Source organism: Rhinoderma darwinii, chromosome 1 (genome assembly GCF_050947455.1).
Source record: "Rhinoderma darwinii isolate aRhiDar2 chromosome 1, aRhiDar2.hap1, whole genome shotgun sequence".
NCBI classification, from domain to species: Eukaryota; Metazoa; Chordata; class Amphibia; order Anura; family Rhinodermatidae; genus Rhinoderma; species Rhinoderma darwinii.
In genome coordinates this window covers 226,421-245,314 of record NC_134687.1, presented here as the reverse complement: position 1 = coordinate 245,314, position 18,894 = coordinate 226,421, and positions in this window count along the sequence as shown.

Genomic DNA, 18,894 nt, shown 5'->3' with positions numbered 1-18,894 from the left:
GGAGATTTATTATCTGGTAATAGGAGGAGGAGATTTATTATCTAGTAATAGAAGGAGGAGGAGATTTATTATCTAGTAATAGGAGGAGGAGATTTATTATCTAGTAATAGAAGGAGGAGGAGATTTATTATCTAGTAATAGAAGGAGGAGGAGATTTATTATCTAGTAATAGAAGGAGGAGGAGATTTATTATCTAGTAATAGAAGTGAGGAGGAGATTTATTATCTAGTAATAGAAGGAGGAGGAGATTTATTATCTAGTAATAGAAGTGAGGAGGAGATTTATTATCTAGTAATAGAAGGAGGAGGAGATTTATTATCTAGTAATAGGAGGAGGAGATTTATTATCTAGTAATAGAAGGAGAAGGAGATTTATTATCTAGTAATAGAAGGAGGAGGAGATTTATTATCTAGTAATAGAAGGAGAAGGAGATTTATTATCTAGTAATAGGAGGAGGAGGAGGAGGAGATTTATTATCTAGTAATAGAAGGAGGAGGAGATTTATTATCTAGTAATAGGAGGAGGAGGAGATTTATTATCTAGTAATAGAAGGAGGAGGAGATTTATTATCTAGTAATAGGAGGAGGAGGAGATTTATTATCTAGTAATAGGAGGAGGAGGAGATTTATTATCTAGTAATAGAAGGAGGAGGAGATTTATTATCTAGTAATAGAAGTGAGGAGGAGATTTATTATCTAGTAATAGAAGGAGGAGGAGATTTATTATCTAGTAATAGAAGGAGGAGGAGATTTATTATCTAGTAATAGAAGGAGGAGATTTATTATCTAGTAATAGAAGGAGGAGGAGATTTATTATCTAGTAATAGAAGGAGGAGGAGGAGATTTATTATCTAGTAATAGGCGGAGGAGGAGATTTATTATCTAGTAATAGAAGGAGGAGGAGATTTATTATCTAGTAATAGGAGGAGGAGGAGATTTATTATCTAGTAATAGGAGGAGGAGGAGATTTATTATCTAGTAATAGAAGTGAGGAGGAGATTTATTATCTAGTAATAGAAGGAGGAGGAGATTTATTATCTAGTAATAGGAATAGGAGGAGATTTATTATCTAGTAATAGAAGTGAGGAGGAGATTTATTATCTAGTAATAGAAGTGAGGAGGAGATTTATTATCTAGTAATAGAAGGAGGAGATTTATTATCTAGTAATAGGAGGAGGAGGAGATTTATTATCTAGTAATAGGAGGAGGAGATGATTTATTATCTAGTAACAGAAGGAGGAGATTTATTATCTAGTAATAGGAGGAGGAGGAGATTTATTATCTAGTAATAGAAGACAGGAGAAGATTTATTATCTAGTAATAGGAGGAGGAGGAGATTTATTATCTAGTAATAGAAGAGAGGAGGAGATTTATTATCTAGTAATAGGAGGAGGAGGAGATTTATTATGTAGTAATAGAAGGAGGAGGAGGAGGAGATTTATTATCTAGTAATAGAAGGAGGAGATTTATTATCTAGTAATAGAAGGAGGAGGAGATTTATTATCTAGTAATAGAAGGAGAAGGAGATTTATTATCTAGTAATAGAAGGAGGAGGAGATTTATTATCTAGTAATAGGAGGAGGAGGAGATTTATTATCTAGTAATAGAAGGAGGAGATTTATTATCTAGTAATAGAAGGAGGAGGAGATTTATTATCTAGTAATAGAAGGAGGAGATTTATTATCTAGTAATAGAAGTGAGGAGGAGATTTATTATCTAGTAATAGGAGGAGGAGGAGATTTATTATCTAGTAATAGGAGGAGGAGATTTATTATCTAGTAATAGAAGGAGGAGGAGATTTATTATCTAGTAATAGAAGGAGGAGGAGATTTATTATCTAGTAATAGGAGGAGGAGGAGATTTATTATCTAGTAATAGAAGGAGGAGGAGATTTATTATCTAGTAATAGAAGGAGGAGATTTATTATCTAGTAATAGAAGTGAGGAGGAGATTTATTATCTAGTAATAGAAGAGATGAGGAGATTCATTATCTAGTAAAAGAAGGAGGAGATTTATTATCTAGTAATAGGAGGAGGAGGAGATTTATTATCTAGTAATAGAAGGAGGAGGAGATTTATTATCTAGTAATAGGAGGAGGAGATTTATTATCTAGTAATAGAAGGAGGAGGAGATTTATTATCTAGTAATAGGAGGAGGAGGAGATTTATTATCTAGTAATAGGAGGAGGAGGAGATTTATTATCTAGTAATAGGAGGAGGAGATTTATTATCTAGTAATAGAAGGAGGAGGAGATGGAGATTTATTATCTAGTAATAGAAGGAGGAGGAGATGGAGATTTATTATCTAGTAATAGAAGTGAGGAGGAGATTTATTATCTAGTAATAGAAGGAGGAGGAGATTTATTATCTAGTAATAGGAGGAGGAGGAGATTTATTATCTAGTAATAGAAGGAGGAGGAGATTTATTATCTAGTAATAGAAGGAGGAGGAGATTTATTATCTAGTAATAGAAGTAGGAGATTTATTATCTAGTAATAGAAGGAGGAGGAGATTTATTATCTAGTAATAGGAGGAGGAGGAGATTTATTATCTAGTAATAGAAGAGAGGAGGAGATTTATTATCTAGTAATAGGAGGAGGAGGAGATTTATTATCTAGTAATAGGATGAGGAGAAGATTTATTATCTAGTTATAGGAGGAGGAGGAGATTTATTATCTAGTAATAGAAGGAGGAGGAGGAGGAGATTTATTATCTAGTAATAGGAGGAGGAGGAGATTTATTATCTAGTAATAGAAGGAGGAGGAGGAGGAGATTTATTATCTAGTAATAGAAGGAGGAGGAGGAGGAGATTTATTATCTAGTAATAGAAGGAGGAGATTTATTATCTAGTAATAGAAGGAGGAGGAGATTTATTATCTAGTAATAGAAGGAGAAGGAGATTTATTATCTAGTAATAGAAGGAGGAGATTTATTATCTAGTAATAGAAGTGAGGAGGAGATTTATTATCTAGTAATAGGAGGAGGAGGAGATTTATTATCTAGTAATAGAAGGAGGAGGAGATTTATTATCTAGTAATAGGAGGAGGAGGAGATTTATTATGTAGTAATAGAAGGAGGAGGAGGAGGAGATTTATTATCTAGTAATAGAAGGAGGAGATTTATTATCTAGTAATAGAAGGAGGAGGAGATTTATTATCTAGTAATAGAAGGAGGAGATTTATTATCTAGTAATAGGAGGAGATTTATTATCTAGTAATAGAAGGAGGAGATTTATTATCTAGTAATAGAAGTGAGGAGGAGATTTATTATCTAGTAATAGAAGGAGGAGATTTATTATCTAGTAATAGAAGGAGGAGATTTATTATCTAGTAATAGAAGTGAGGAGGAGATTTATTATCTAGTAATAGGAGGAGGAGGAGATTTATTATCTAGTAATAGGAGGAGGAGATTTATTATCTAGTAATAGAAGGAGGAGATTTATTATCTAGTAATAGAAGGAGGAGGAGATTTATTATCTAGTAATAGAAGGAGGAGGAGATTTATTATCTAGTAATAGAAGTGAGGAGGAGATTTATTATCTAGTAATAGGAGGAGGAGGAGATTTATTATCTAGTAATAGGAGGAGGAGGAGATTTATTATCTAGTAATAGAAGTGAGGAGGAGATTTATTATCTAGTAATAGAAGGAGGAGATTTATTATCTAGTAATAGAAGGAGGAGATTTATTATCTAGTAATAGAAGTGAGGAGGAGATTTATTATCTAGTAATAGGAGGAGGAGGAGATTTATTATCTAGTAATAGAAGTGAGGAGATTTATTATCTAGTAATAGGAGGAGGAGGAGATTTATTATCTAGTAATAGAAGTGAGGAGATTTATTATCTAGTAATAGAAGGAGGAGATTTATTATCTAGTAATAGAAGGAGGAGATTTATTATCTAGTAATAGAAGGAGGAGGAGATTTATTATCTAGTAATAGGAGGAGGAGATTTATTATCTAGTAATAGAAGTGAGGAGGAGATTTATTATCTAGTAATAGAAGTGAGGAGGAGATTTATTATCTAGTAATAGAAGGAGGAGGAGATTTATTATCTAGTAATAGAAGGAGGAGGAGATTTATTATCTAGTAATAGGAGGAGGAGGAGATTTATTATCTAGTAATAGTAGGAGAAGGAGATTTATTATCTAGTAATAGGAGGAGGAGATTTATTATCCAGTAATAGGAGGAGGAGGAGATGGAGATTTATTATCTAGTAATAGGAGGAGGAGGAGATTTATTATCTAGTAATAGGAGGAGGAGGAGATTTATTATCTAGTAATAGAAGGAGGAGGAGATTTATTATCTAGTAATAGAAGGAGGAGGAGATGGAGATTTATTATCTAGTAATAGGAGGAGGAGGAGGAGATTTATTATCTAGTAATAGGAGGAGGAGGAGATTTATTATCTAGTAATAGAAGGAGGAGGAGATTTATTATCTAGTAATAGGAGGAGGAGGAGATTTATTATCTAGTAATAGAAGGAGGAGGAGATTTATTATCTAGTAATAGAAGACAGGAGAAGATTTATTATCTAGTAATAGGAGGAGGAGGAGATTTATTATCTAGTAATAGAAGAGAGGAGGAGATTTATTATCTAGTAATAGGAGGAGGAGGAGGAGGAGATTTATTATCTAGTAATAGAAGGAGGAGATTTATTATCTAGTAATAGAAGGAGGAGGAGATTTATTATCTAGTAATAGAAGGAGAAGGAGATTTATTATCTAGTAATAGAAGGAGGAGGAGATTTATTATCTAGTAATAGGAGGAGGAGGAGATTTATTATCTAGTAATAGAAGGAGGAGATTTATTATCTAGTAATAGAAGGAGGAGGAGATTTATTATCTAGTAATAGAAGGAGGAGATTTATTATCTAGTAATAGAAGGAGGAGGAGATTTATTATCTAGTAATAGGAGGAGGAGGAGATTTATTATCTAGTAATAGGAGGAGGAGGAGGAGATTTATTATCTAGTAATAGAAGGAGGAGGAGATTTATTATCTAGTAATAGAAGGAGGAGGAGATTTATTATCTAGTAATAGAAGACAGGAGAAGATTTATTATCTAGTAATAGGAGGAGGAGGAGATTTATTATCTAGTAATAGAAGAGAGGAGGAGATTTATTATCTAGTAATAGGAGGAGGAGGAGGAGGAGATTTATTATCTAGTAATAGAAGGAGGAGATTTATTATCTAGTAATAGAAGGAGGAGGAGATTTATTATCTAGTAATAGAAGGAGAAGGAGATTTATTATCTAGTAATAGAAGGAGGAGGAGATTTATTATCTAGTAATAGGAGGAGGAGGAGATTTATTATCTAGTAATAGAAGGAGGAGATTTATTATCTAGTAATAGAAGGAGGAGGAGATTTATTATCTAGTAATAGAAGGAGGAGATTTATTATCTAGTAATAGAAGGAGGAGGAGATTTATTATCTAGTAATAGAAGGAGAAGGAGATTTATTATCTAGTAATAGAAGGAGGAGGAGATTTATTATCTAGTAATAGGAGGAGGAGGAGATTTATTATCTAGTAATAGAAGGAGGAGATTTATTATCTAGTAATAGGAGGAGGAGGAGATTTATTATCTAGTAATAGAAGGAGGAGATTTATTATCTAGTAATAGGAGGAGGAGGAGATTTATTATCTAGTAATAGGAGGAGGAGGAGATTTATTATCTAGTAGGAGGAGGAGGAGATTTATTATCTAGTAATAGAAGTGAGGAGGAGATTTATTATCTAGTAATAGAAGGATGAGGAGATTTATTATCTAGTAATAGAAGGAGGAGGAGATTTATTATCTAGTAATAGAAGGAGGAGATTTATTATCTAGTAATAGAAGGAGGAGGAGATTTATTATCTAGTAATAGAAGGAGGAGGAGATTTATTATCTAGTAATAGGAGGAGGAGGAGATTTATTATCTAGTAATAGAAGGAGGAGGAGATTTATTATCTAGTAATAGAAGTGAGGAGGAGATTTATTATCTAGTAATAGAAGAGATGAGGAGATTCATTATCTAGTAATAGAAGGAGGAGATTTATTATCTAGTAATAGGAGGAGGAGATTTATTATCTAGTAATAGGAGGAGGAGGAGATTTATTATCTAGTAATAGAAGGAGGAGGAGATTTATTATCTAGTAATAGGAGGAGGAGATTTATTATCTAGTAATAGAAGGAGGAGATTTATTATCTAGTAATAGAAGTGAGGAGGAGATTTATTATCTAGTAATAGGAGGAGAAGGAGGAGGAGATTTATTATCTAGTAATAGGAGGAGGAGGAGATTTATTATCTAGTAATAGAAGGAGGAGGAGATTTATTATCTAGTAATAGGAGGAGGAGATTTATTATCTAGTAATAGAAGGAGAAGGAGATTTATTATCTAGTAATAGAAGAAGGAGATTTATTATCTAGTAATAGAAGGAGAAGGAGATTTATTATCTAGTAATAGGAGGAGGAGATTTATTATCTAGTAATAGAAGTGAGGAGGAGATTTATTATCTAGTAATAGGAGGAGGAGATTTATTATCTAGTAATAGGAGAAGTGAGGAGGAGATTTATTATCTAGTAATAGGAGAAGGAGGAGGAGATTTATTATCTAGTAATAGGAGGAGGAGGAGATTTATTATCTAGTAATAGGAGGAGGAGATTTATTATCTAGTAATAGGAGGAGGAGATTTATTATCTAGTAATAGAAGGAGAAGGAGATTTATTATCTAGTAATAGAAGGAGGAGGAGATTTATTATCTAGTAATAGAAGGAGAAGGAGATTTATTATCTAGTAATAGGAGGAGGAGGAGATTTATTATCTAGTAATAGGAGGAGGAGGAGATTTATTATCTAGTAATAGGAGGAGGAGGTTTATTATCTAGTAATAGAAAGAGGAGGAGATTTATTATCTAGTAATAGGAGGAGGAGGAGATTTATTATTATCTAGTAATAGGAGGAGGAGGAGATTTATTATCTAGTAATAGGAGGAGGAGGAGATTTATTATCTAGTAATAGGAGGAGGAGGAGATTTATTATCTAGTAATAGAAGTGAGGAGGAGATTTATTATCTAGTAATAGAAGGAGGAGGAGATTTATTATCTAGTAATAGAAGGAGGAGATTTATTATCTAGTAATAGAAGGAGGAGGAGATTTATTATCTAGTAATAGGAGGAGGAGGAGATTTATTATCTAGTAATAGAAGTGAGGAGGAGATTTATTATCTAGTAATAGAAGGAGGAGGAGATTTATTATCTAGTAATAGGAGGAGGAGGAGATTTATTATCTAGTAATAGAAGTGAGGAGGAGATTTATTATCTAGTAATAGGAGGAGGAGGAGATTTATTATCTAGTAATAGGAGGAGGAGGAGATTTATTATCTAGTAATAGGAGGAGGAGGAGATTTATTATCTAGTAATAGAAGTGAGGAGGAGATTTATTATCTAGTAATAGAAGGAGGAGGAGATTTATTATCTAGTAATAGAAGGAGGAGATTTATTATCTAGTAATAGAAGGAGGAGGAGATTTATTATCTAGTAATAGGAGGAGGAGGAGATTTATTATCTAGTAATAGAAGTGAGGAGGAGATTTATTATCTAGTAATAGAAGGAGGAGGAGATTTATTATCTAGTAATAGGAGGAGGAGGAGATTTATTATCTAGTAATAGAAGTGAGGAGGAGATTTATTATCTAGTAATAGAAGGAGGAGATTTATTATCTAGTAGTAGAAGGAGGAGGAGATTTATTATCTAGTAATAGAAGGAGGAGGAGATTTATTATCTAGTAATAGGAGGAGGAGGAGATTTATTATCTAGTAATAGGAGGAGGAGGAGATTTATTATCTAGTAATAGAAGTAGGAGATTTATTATCTAGTAATAGAAGGAGGAGGAGATTTATTATCTAGTAATAGGAGAGGAGGAGATTTATTATCTAGTAATAGAAGAGAGGAGGAGATTTATTATCTAGTAATAGGAGGAGGAGGAGATTTATTATCTAGTAATAGAAGTGAGGAGGAGATTTATTATCTAGTAATAGGAGGAGGAGGAGATTTATTATCTAGTAATAGAAGTGAGGAGGAGATTTATTATCTAGTAATAGGAGGAGGAGGAGATTTATTATCTAGTAATAGGAGGAGGAGGAGATTTATTATCTAGTAATAGGAGGAGGAGGAGATTTATTATCTAGTAATAGGAGGAGGAGGAGATTTATTATCTAGTAATAGAAGAGAGGAGAAGATTTATTATCTAGTAATAGGAGGAGGAGGAGATTTATTATCTAGTAATAGAAGGAGGAGGAGATTTATTATCTAGTAATAGGAGAAGGAGATTTATTATCTAGTAATAGAAGGAGGAGGAGATTTATTATCTAGTAATAGAAGTGAGGAGGAGATTTATTATCTAGTAATAGGAGGAGGAGGAGGAGATTTATTATCTAGTAATAGAAGAGAGGAGGAGATTTATTATCTAGTAATAGAAGGAGGAGATTTATTATCTAGTAATAGAAGGAGGAGGAGATTTATTATCTAGTAATAGAAGGAGAAGGAGATTTATTATCTAGTAATAGAAGGAGGAGGAGATTTATTATCTAGTAATAGAAGTGAGGAGGAGATTTATTATCTAGTAATAGGAGGAGGAGGAGATTTATTATCTAGTAATAGAAGGAGGAGGAGATTTATTATCTAGTAATAGAAGGAGGAGGAGATTTATTATCTAGTAATAGAAGGAGGAGGAGATTTATTATCTAGTAATAGGAGGAGGAGGAGATTTATTATCTAGTAATAGAAGGAGGAGGAGATTTATTATCTAGTAATAGGAGGAGGAGGAGATTTATTATCTAGTAATAGAAGGAGGAGGAGATTTATTATCTAGTAATAGAAGGAGGAGGAGATTTATTATCTAGTAATAGAAGTGAGGAGGAGATTTATTATCTAGTAATAGGAGGAGGAGGAGATTTATTATCTAGTAATAGAAGGAGGAGGAGATTTATTATCTAGTAATAGGAGGAGGAGGAGATTTATTATCTACTAATAGGAGGAGGAGATTTATTATCTAGTAATAGGAGGAGGAGGAGATTTATTATCTAGTAATAGAAGTGAGGGGGAGATTTATTATCTAGTAATAGGAGGAGGAGGAGATTTATTATCTAGTAATAGGAGGAGGAGATTTATTATCTAGTAATAGAAGTGAGGAGGAGATTTATTATCTAGTAATAGGAGGAGGAGATTTATTATCTAGTAATAGAAGGAGGAGATTTATTATCTAGTAATAGAAGGAGGAGGAGATTTATTATCTAGTAATAGAAGGAGGAGGAGATTTATTATCTAGTAATAGGAGGAGGAGGAGATTTATTATCTAGTAATAGGAGGAGGAGGAGATTTATTATCTGGTAATAGGAGGAGGAGGAGATTTATTATCTAGTAATAGAAGGAGGAGGAGATTTATTATCTAGTAATAGGAGGAGGAGGAGATTTATTATCTGGTAATAGGAGGAGGAGGAGATTTATTATCTGGTAATAGAAGGAGGAGGAGATTTATTATCTAGTAATAGAAGGAGGAGGAGATTTATTATCTAGTAATAGAAGGAGGAGGAGATTTATTATCTAGTAATAGAAGGAGGAGGAGATTTATTATCTAGTAATAGAAGGAGAAGGAGATTTATTATCTAGTAATAGAAGGAGGAGGAGATTTATTATCTAGTAATAGAAGTGAGGAGGAGATTTATTATCTAGTAATAGGAGGAGGAGGAGATTTATTATCTAGTAATAGAAGAGAGGAGGAGATTTATTATCTAGTAATAGAAGGAGGAGATTTATTATCTAGTAATAGAAGGAGGAGGAGATTTATTATCTAGTAATAGAAGGAGAAGGAGATTTATTATCTAGTAATAGAAGGAGGAGGAGATTTATTATCTAGTAATAGAAGTGAGGAGGAGATTTATTATCTAGTAATAGGAGGAGGAGGAGATTTATTATCTAGTAATAGAAGAGAGGAGGAGATTTATTATCTAGTAATAGAAGGAGGAGATTTATTATCTAGTAATAGAAGGAGGAGATTTATTATCTAGTAATAGAAGGAGGAGGAGATTTATTATCTAGTAATAGGAGGAGGAGGAGATTTATTATCTAGTAATAGAAGTGAGGAGGAGATTTATTATCTAGTAATAGAAGGAGGAGGAGATTTATTATCTAGTAGTAGAAGGAGGAGGAGATTTATTATCTAGTAATAGGAGGAGGAGATTTATTATCTAGTAATAGGAGGAGGAGGAGATTTATTATCTAGTAATAGAAGTAGGAGATTTATTATCTAGTAATAGAAGTGAGGAGGAGATTTATTATCTAGTAATAGAAGTGAGGAGGAGATTTATTATCTAGTAATAGGAGGAGGAGGAGATTTATTATCTAGTAATAGAAGTGAGGAGGAGATTTATTATCTAGTAATAGAAGTTAGGAGGAGATTTATTATCTAGTAATAGGAGGAGGAGGAGATTTATTATCTAGTAATAGGAGGAGGAGATTTATTATCTAGTAATAGGAGGAGGAGGAGATTTATTATCTAGTAATAGAAGGAGGAGGAGATTTATTATCTAGTAATAGAAGGAGGAGGAGATTTATTATCTAGTAATAGAAGGAGGAGGAGATTTATTATCTAGTAATAGAAGGAGGAGGAGATTTATTATCTGGTAATAGAAGGAGGAGGAGATTTATTATCTAGTAATAGAAGGAGGAGATTTATTATCTAGTAATAGAAGGAGGAGGAGATTTATTATCTAGTAATAGGAGGAGGAGATTTATTATCTAGTAATAGAAGGAGGAGGAGATTTATTATCTAGTAATAGAAGTGAGGAGGAGATTTATTATCTAGTAATAGAAGGAGGAGGAGATTTATTATCTAGTAATAGGAGGAGGAGATTTATTATCTAGTAATAGAAGGAGGAGGAGATTTATTATCTAGTAATAGAAGGAGGAGGAGATTTATTATCTAGTAATAGGAGGAGGAGATTTATTATCTAGTAATAGGAGGAGGAGATTTATTATCTAGTAATAGGAGGAGGAGATTTATTATCTAGTAATAGAAGGAGGAGGAGATTTATTATCTAGTAATAGAAGGAGGAGGAGATTTATTATCTAGTAATAGGAGGAGGAGATTTATTATCTAGTAATAGAAGGAGGAGGAGATTTATTATCTAGTAATAGGAGGAGGAGATTTATTATCTAGTAATAGGAGGAGGAGATTTATTATCTAGTAATAGAAGGAGGAGGAGATTTATTATCTAGTAATAGGAGGAGGAGATTTATTATCTAGTAATAGGAGGAGGAGATTTATTATCTAGTAATAGAAGGAGGAGGAGATTTATTATCTAGTAATAGAAGGAGGAGGAGATTTATTATCTAGTAATAGAAGGAGGAGGAGATTTATTATCTAGTAATAGAAGGAGGAGGAGATTTATTATCTAGTAATAGAAGGAGGAGGAGATTTATTATCTAGTAATAGAAGGAGGAGGAGATTTATTATCTAGTAATAGAAGTGAGGAGGAGATTTATTATCTAGTAATAGGAGGAGGGGGAGATTTATTATCTAGTAATAGAAGTGAGGAGGAGATTTATTATCTAGTAATAGGAGGAGGAGGAGATTTATTATCTAGTAATAGGAGGAGGAGGAGATTTATTATCTAGTAATAGGAGGAGGAGGAGATTTATTATCTAGTAATAGGCGGAGGAGGAGATTTATTATCTAGTAATAGAAGGAGGAGGAGATTTATTATCTAGTAATAGAAGAGAGGAGAAGATTTATTATATAGTTATAGGAGGAGGAGATTTATTATCTAGTAATAGAAGGAGGAGATTTATTATCTAGTAATAGAAGGAGGAGGAGATTTATTATCTAGTAATAGAAGGAGGAGATTTATTATCTAGTAATAGAAGTGAGGAGGAGATTTATTATCTAGTAATAGAAGGAGGAGATTTATTATCTAGTAATAGAAGGAGGAGGAGATTTATTATCTAGTAATAGAAGGAGGAGGAGATTTATTATCTAGTAATAGAAGAGAGGAGGAGATTTATTATCTAGTAATAGGAGGAGGAGGAGATTTATTATCTAGTAATAGAAGTGAGGAGGAGATTTATTATCTAGTAATAGAAGGAGGAGATTTATTATCTAGTAATAGAAGTGAGGAGGAGATTTATTATCTAGTAATAGAAGGAGGAGATTTATTATCTAGTAATAGAAGGAGGAGGAGATTTATTATCTAGTAATAGAAGGAGGAGGAGATTTATTATCTAGTAATAGAAGAGAGGAGGAGATTTATTATCTAGTAATAGGAGGAGGAGGAGATTTATTATCTAGTAATAGAAGGAGGAGATTTATTATCTAGTAATAGGAGGAGGAGGAGATTTATTATCTAGTAATAGGAGGAGATTTATTATCTAGTAATAGAAGGAGGAGGAGATTTATTATCTAGTAATAGAAGGAGGAGATTTATTATCTAGTAATAGAAGTGAGGAGGAGATTTATTATCTAGTAATAGAAGGAGGAGATTTATTATCTAGTAATAGAAGTGAGGAGGAGATTTATTATCTAGTAATAGGAGGAGGAGATTTATTATCTAGTAATAGGAGGAGGAGGAGATTTATTATCTAGTAGGAGGAGGAGGAGATTTATTATCTAGTAATAGAAGTGAGGAGGAGATTTATTATCTAGTAATAGAAGGAGGAGATTTATTATCTAGTAATAGAAGGAGGAGGAGATTTATTATCTAGTAATAGGAGGAGGAGGAGATTTATTATCTAGTAATAGAAGTGAGGAGGAGATTTATTATCTAGTAATAGAAGTGAGGAGGAGATTTATTATCTAGTAATAGAAGTGAGGAGGAGATTTATTATCTAGTAATAGGAGGAGGAGGAGATTTATTATCTAGTAATAGAAGTGAGGAGGAGATTTATTATCTAGTAATAGAAGGAGGAGATTTATTATCTAGTAATAGGAGGAGGAGGAGATTTATTATCTAGTAATAGGAGGAGGAGGAGATTTATTATCTAGTAATAGAAGAGAGGAGGAGATTTATTATCTAGTAATAGGAGGAGGAGGAGATTTATTATCTAGTAATAGAAGGAGGAGGAGATTTATTATCTAGTAATAGAAGGAGGAGAAGATTGATTATCTAGTAATAGGAGGAGGAGGAGATTTATTATCTAGTAATAGAAGGAGGAGGAGGAGATTTATTATCTAGTAATAGAAGGAGGAGATTTATTATCTAGTAATAGAAGGAGGAGGAGATTTATTATCTAGTAATAGAAGGAGGAGATTTATTATCTAGTAATAGAAGGAGGAGGAGATTTATTATCTAGTAATAGAAGGAGGAGATTTATTATCTAGTAATAGAAGTGAGGAGGAGATTTATTATCTAGTAATAGGAGGAGGAGGAGATTTATTATCTAGTAATAGGAGGAGGAGGAGATTTATTATCTAGTAATAGAAGAGATGAGGAGATTCATTATCTAGTAATAGAAGGAGAAGATTTATTATCTAGTAATAGGAGGAGGAGATTTATTATCTAGTAATAGGAGGAGGAGGAGATTTATTATCTAGTAATAGAAGGAGGAGGAGGAGGAGATTTATTATCTAGTAATAGGAGGAGATTTATTATCTAGTAATAGAAGGAGGAGGAGATTTATTATCTAGTAATAGGAGGAGGAGGAGATTTATTATCTAGTAATAGGAGGAGGAGGAGATTTATTATCTAGTAATAGGAGGAGGAGGAGATTTATTATCTAGTAATAGGAGGAGGAGATTTATTATCTAGTAATAGGAGGAGGAGATTTATTATCTAGTAATAGAAGGAGGAGGAGATTTATTATCTAGTAATAGAAGGAGGAGGAGATTTATTATCTAGTAATAGAAGGAGGAGGAGATTTATTATCTAGTAATAGAAGGAGGAGATTTATTATCTAGTAATAGAAGGAGGAGGAGATTTATTATCTAGTAATAGAAGGAGGAGGAGATTTATTATCTAGTAATAGAAGGAGGAGGAGATTTATTATCTAGTAATAGGAGGAGGAGGAGATTTATTATCTAGTAATAGGAGGAGGAGGAGATTTATTATCTAGTAATAGGAGGAGGAGGAGATTTATTATCTAGTAATAGGAGGAGGAGGAGATTTATTATCTAGTAATAGAAGTGACGGGGAGATTTATTATCTAGTAATAGAAGGAGGAGGAGATTTATTATCTAGTAATAGGAGTGAGGAGGAGATTTATTATCTAGTAATAGAAGGAGGAGGAGATTTATTATCTAGTAATAGAAGTGAGGAGGAGATTTATTATCTAGTAATAGAAGGAGGAGGAGATTTATTATCTAGTAATAGAAGGAGGAGGAGATTTATTATCTAGTAATAGAAGGAGGAGGAGATTTATTATCTAGTAATAGAAGGAGGAGGAGATTTATTATCTAGTAATAGAAGGAGGAGGAGATTTATTATCTAGTAATAGGAGGAGATTTATTATCTAGTAATAGGAGGAGGAGGAGATTTATTATCTAGTAATAGAAGGAGGAGGAGATTTATTATCTAGTAATAGAAGGAGGAGGAGATTTATTATCTAGTAATAGAAGTGAGGAGGAGATTTATTATCTAGTAATAGAAGGAGGAGGAGATTTATTATCTAGTAATAGGAGGAGGGGGAGATTTATTATCTAGTAATAGGAGGAGGAGATTTATTATCTAGTAATAGAAGGAGGAGGAGATTTATTATCTAGTAATAGAAGGAGGAGATTTATTATCTAGTAATAGAAGGAGGAGGAGATTTATTATCTAGTAATAGGAGGAGATTTATTATCTAGTAATAGGAGGAGGAGGAGATTTATTATCTAGTAATAGAAGGAGGAGGAGATTTATTATCTAGTAATAGAAGGAGGAGATTTATTATCTAGTAATAGAAGTGAGGAGGAGATTTATTATCTAGTAATAGAAGGAGGAGGAGATTTATTATCTAGTAATAGGAGGAGGGGGAGATTTATTATCTAGTAATAGGAGGAGGAGATTTATTATCTAGTAATAGGAGGAGGAGGAGATTTATTATCTAGTAATAGAAGGAGGAGGAGATTTATTATCTAGTAATAGAAGGAGGAGGAGATTTATTATCTAGTAATAGGAGGAGGAGATTTATTATCTAGTAATAGAAGGAGGAGATTTATTATCTAGTAATAGGAGGAGGAGGAGATTTATTATCTAGTAATAGAAGGAGGAGGAGATTTATTATCTAGTAATAGAAGGAGGAGGAGATTTATTATCTAGTAATAGGAGGAGGAGGAGATTTATTATCTAGTAATAGAAGTGAGGAGGAGATTTATTATCTAGTAATAGGAGGAGGAGATTTATTATCTAGTAATAGGAGGAGGAGATTTATTATCTAGTAATAGAAGGAGGAGGAGATTTATTATCTAGTAATAGGAGGAGGAGATTTATTATCTAGTAATAGAAGTGAGGAGGAGATTTATTATCTAGTAATAGAAGGAGGAGGAGATTTATTATCTAGTAATAGGAGGAGGAGATTTATTATCTAGTAATAGAAGGAGAAGGAGATTTATTATCTAGTAATAGAAGGAGGAGGAGATTTATTATCTAGTAATAGAAGGAGAAGGAGATTTATTATCTAGTAATAGAAGGAGGAGGAGATTTATTATCTAGTAATAGGAGGAGGAGATTTATTATCTAGTAATAGGAGGAGGAGATTTATTATCTAGTAATAGAAGGAGGAGGAGATTTATTATCTAGTAATAGGAGGAGGAGATTTATTATCTAGTAATAGAAGTGAGGAGGAGATTTATTATCTAGTAATAGAAGGAGGAGGAGATTTATTATCTAGTAATAGGAGGAGGAGATTTATTATCTAGTAATAGAAGGAGAAGGAGATTTATTATCTAGTAATAGAAGGAGGAGGAGATTTATTATCTAGTAATAGAAGGAGAAGGAGATTTATTATCTAGTAATAGAAGGAGGAGGAGATTTATTATCTAGTAATAGAAGGAGGAGGAGATTTATTATCTAGTAATAGAAGTGAGGAGGAGATTTATTATCTAGTAATAGAAGGAGGAGGAGATTTATTATCTAGTAATAGAAGGAGGAGGAGATTTATTATCTAGTAATAGAAGGAGAAGGAGATTTATTATCTAGTAATAGGAGGAGGAGATTTATTATCTAGTAATAGAAGGAGGAGGAGATGGAGATTTATTATCTAGTAATAGGAGGAGGAGGAGGAGATTTATTATCTAGTAATAGGAGGAGGAGATTTATTATCTAGTAATAGAAGGAGGGGGAGATTTATTATCTAGTAATAGAAGGAGGGGGAGATTTATTATCTAGTAATAGGAGGAGATTTATTATCTAGTAATAGAAGGAGGAGGAGATTTATTATCTAGTAATAGAAGGAGGAGGAGATTTATTATCTAGTAATAGAAGTGAGGAGGAGATTTATTATCTAGTAATAGAAGGAGGAGATTTATTATCTAGTAATAGAAGGAGGGGGGAGATTTATTATCTAGTAATAGGAGGAGGAGGAGATTTATTATCTAGTAATAGGAGGAGGAGGAGATTTATTATCTAGTAATAGGAGGAGGAGGAGATTTATTATCTAGTAATAGAAGGAGGAGGAGATTTATTATCTAGTAATAGGAGGAGGAGGAGATTTATTATCTAGTAATAGAAGTGAGGAGGAGATTTATTATCTAGTAATAGGAGGAGGAGATTTATTATCTAGTAATAGGAGGAGGAGATTTATTATCTAGTAATAGAAGGAGGAGGAGATTTATTATCTAGTAATAGGAGGAGGAGATTTATTATCTAGTAATAGAAGTGAGGAGGAGATTTATTATCTAGTAATAGGAGGAGGAGATTTATTATCTAGTAATAGGAGGAGATTTATTATCTAGTAATAGGAGGAGGAGGAGATTTATTATCTAGTAATAGGAGGAGGAGGAGATTTATTATCTAGTAATAGAAGTGAGGAGGAGATTTATTATCTAGTAATAGGAGGAGGAGGAGATTTATTATCTAGTAATAGGAGGAGGAGGAGATTTATTATCTAGTAATAGGAGGAGGAGGAGATTTATTATCTAGTAATAGAAGGAGGAGGAGATTTATTATCTAGTAATAGGAGGAGATTTATTATCTAGTAATAGGAGGAGGAGGAGATTTATTATCTAGTAATAGAAGGAGGAGATTTATTATCTAGTAATAGGAGGAGGAGGAGATTTATTATCTAGTAATAGAAGGAGGAGGAGATTTATTATCTAGTAATAGGAGGAGGAGGAGATTTATTATCTAGTAATAGAAGGAGGAGGAGATTTATTATCTAGTAATAGGAGGAGATTTATTATCTAGTAATAGGAGGAGGAGGAGATTTATTATCTAGTAATAGAAGGAGGAGGAGATTTATTATCTAGTAATAGGAGGAGGAGGAGATTTATTATCTAGTAATAGGAGGAGGAGGAGATTTATTATCTAGTAATAGAAGGAGGTGGAGATTTATTATCTAGTAATAGGAGGGGGAGGAGATTTATTATCTAGTAATAGAAGGAGGAGGAGATTTATTATCTAGTAATAGGAGGAGGAGGAGATTTATTATCTAGTAATAGGAGGAGGAGGAGATTTATTATCTAGTAATAGAAGGAGGAGGAGATTTATTATCTAGTAATAGGAGGAGGAGGAGATTTATTATCTAGTAATAGAAGGAGGAGGAGATTTATTATCTAGTAATAGGAGGAGATTTATTATCTAGTAATAGGAGGAGGAGGAGATTTATTATCTAGTAATAGAAGGAGGAGGTTTATTATCTAGTAATAGAAGAGAGGAGGAGATTTATTATCTAGTAATAGGAGGAGGAGGAGATTTATTATCTAGTAATAGGAGGAGGAGATTTATTATCTAGTAATAGGAGGAGGAGATTTATTATCTAGTAATAGAAGGAGGAGGAGATTTATTATCTAGTAATAGGAGGAGGAGGAGATTTATTATCTAGTAATAGAAGGAGAAGGAGATTTATTATCTAGTAATAGGAGGAGGAGATTTATTATCTAGTAATAGAAGGAGGAGGAGATTTATTATCTAGTAATAGGAGGAGGAGATTTATTATCTAGTAATAGGAGGAGGAGATTTATTATCTAGTAATAGGAGGAGGAGGAGATTTATTATCTAGTAATAGAAGGAGGAGGAGATTTATTATCTAGTAATAGGAGGAGGAGGAGATTTATTATCTAGTAATAGAAGGAGAAGGAGATTTATTATCTAGTAATAGGAGGAGGAGATTTATTATCTAGTAATAGAAGGAGGAGGAGATGGAGATTTATTATCTAGTAATAGGAGGAGATTTATTATCTAGTAATAGAAGAGAGGAGGAGATTTATTATCTAGTAATAGGAGGAGGAGGAGATTTATTATCTAGTAATAGAAGGAGGAGGAGATTTATTATCTAGTAATAGGAGGAGGAGGAGATTTATTATCTAGTAATAGAAGTGAGGAGGAGATTTATTATCTAGTAATAGGAGGAGGAGGAGATTTATTATCTAGTAATAGAAGTGAGGAGGAGATTTATTATCTAGTAATAGGAGGAGGAGATTTATTATCTAGTAATAGAAGGAGAAGGAGATTTATTATCTAGTAATAGAAGGAGGAGGAGATTTATTATCTAGTAATAGAAGGAGGGGGAGATTTATTATCTAGTAATAGAAGTGAGGAGGAGATTTATTATCTAGTAATAGAAGGAGGAGGAGATTTATTATCTAGTAATAGGAGGAGGAGATTTATTATCTAGTAATAGAAGGAGAAGGAGATTTATTATCTAGTAATAGAAGGAGGAGGAGATTTATTATCTAGTAATAGAAGGAGAAGGAGATTTATTATCTAGTAATAGAAGGAGGAGGAGATGGAGA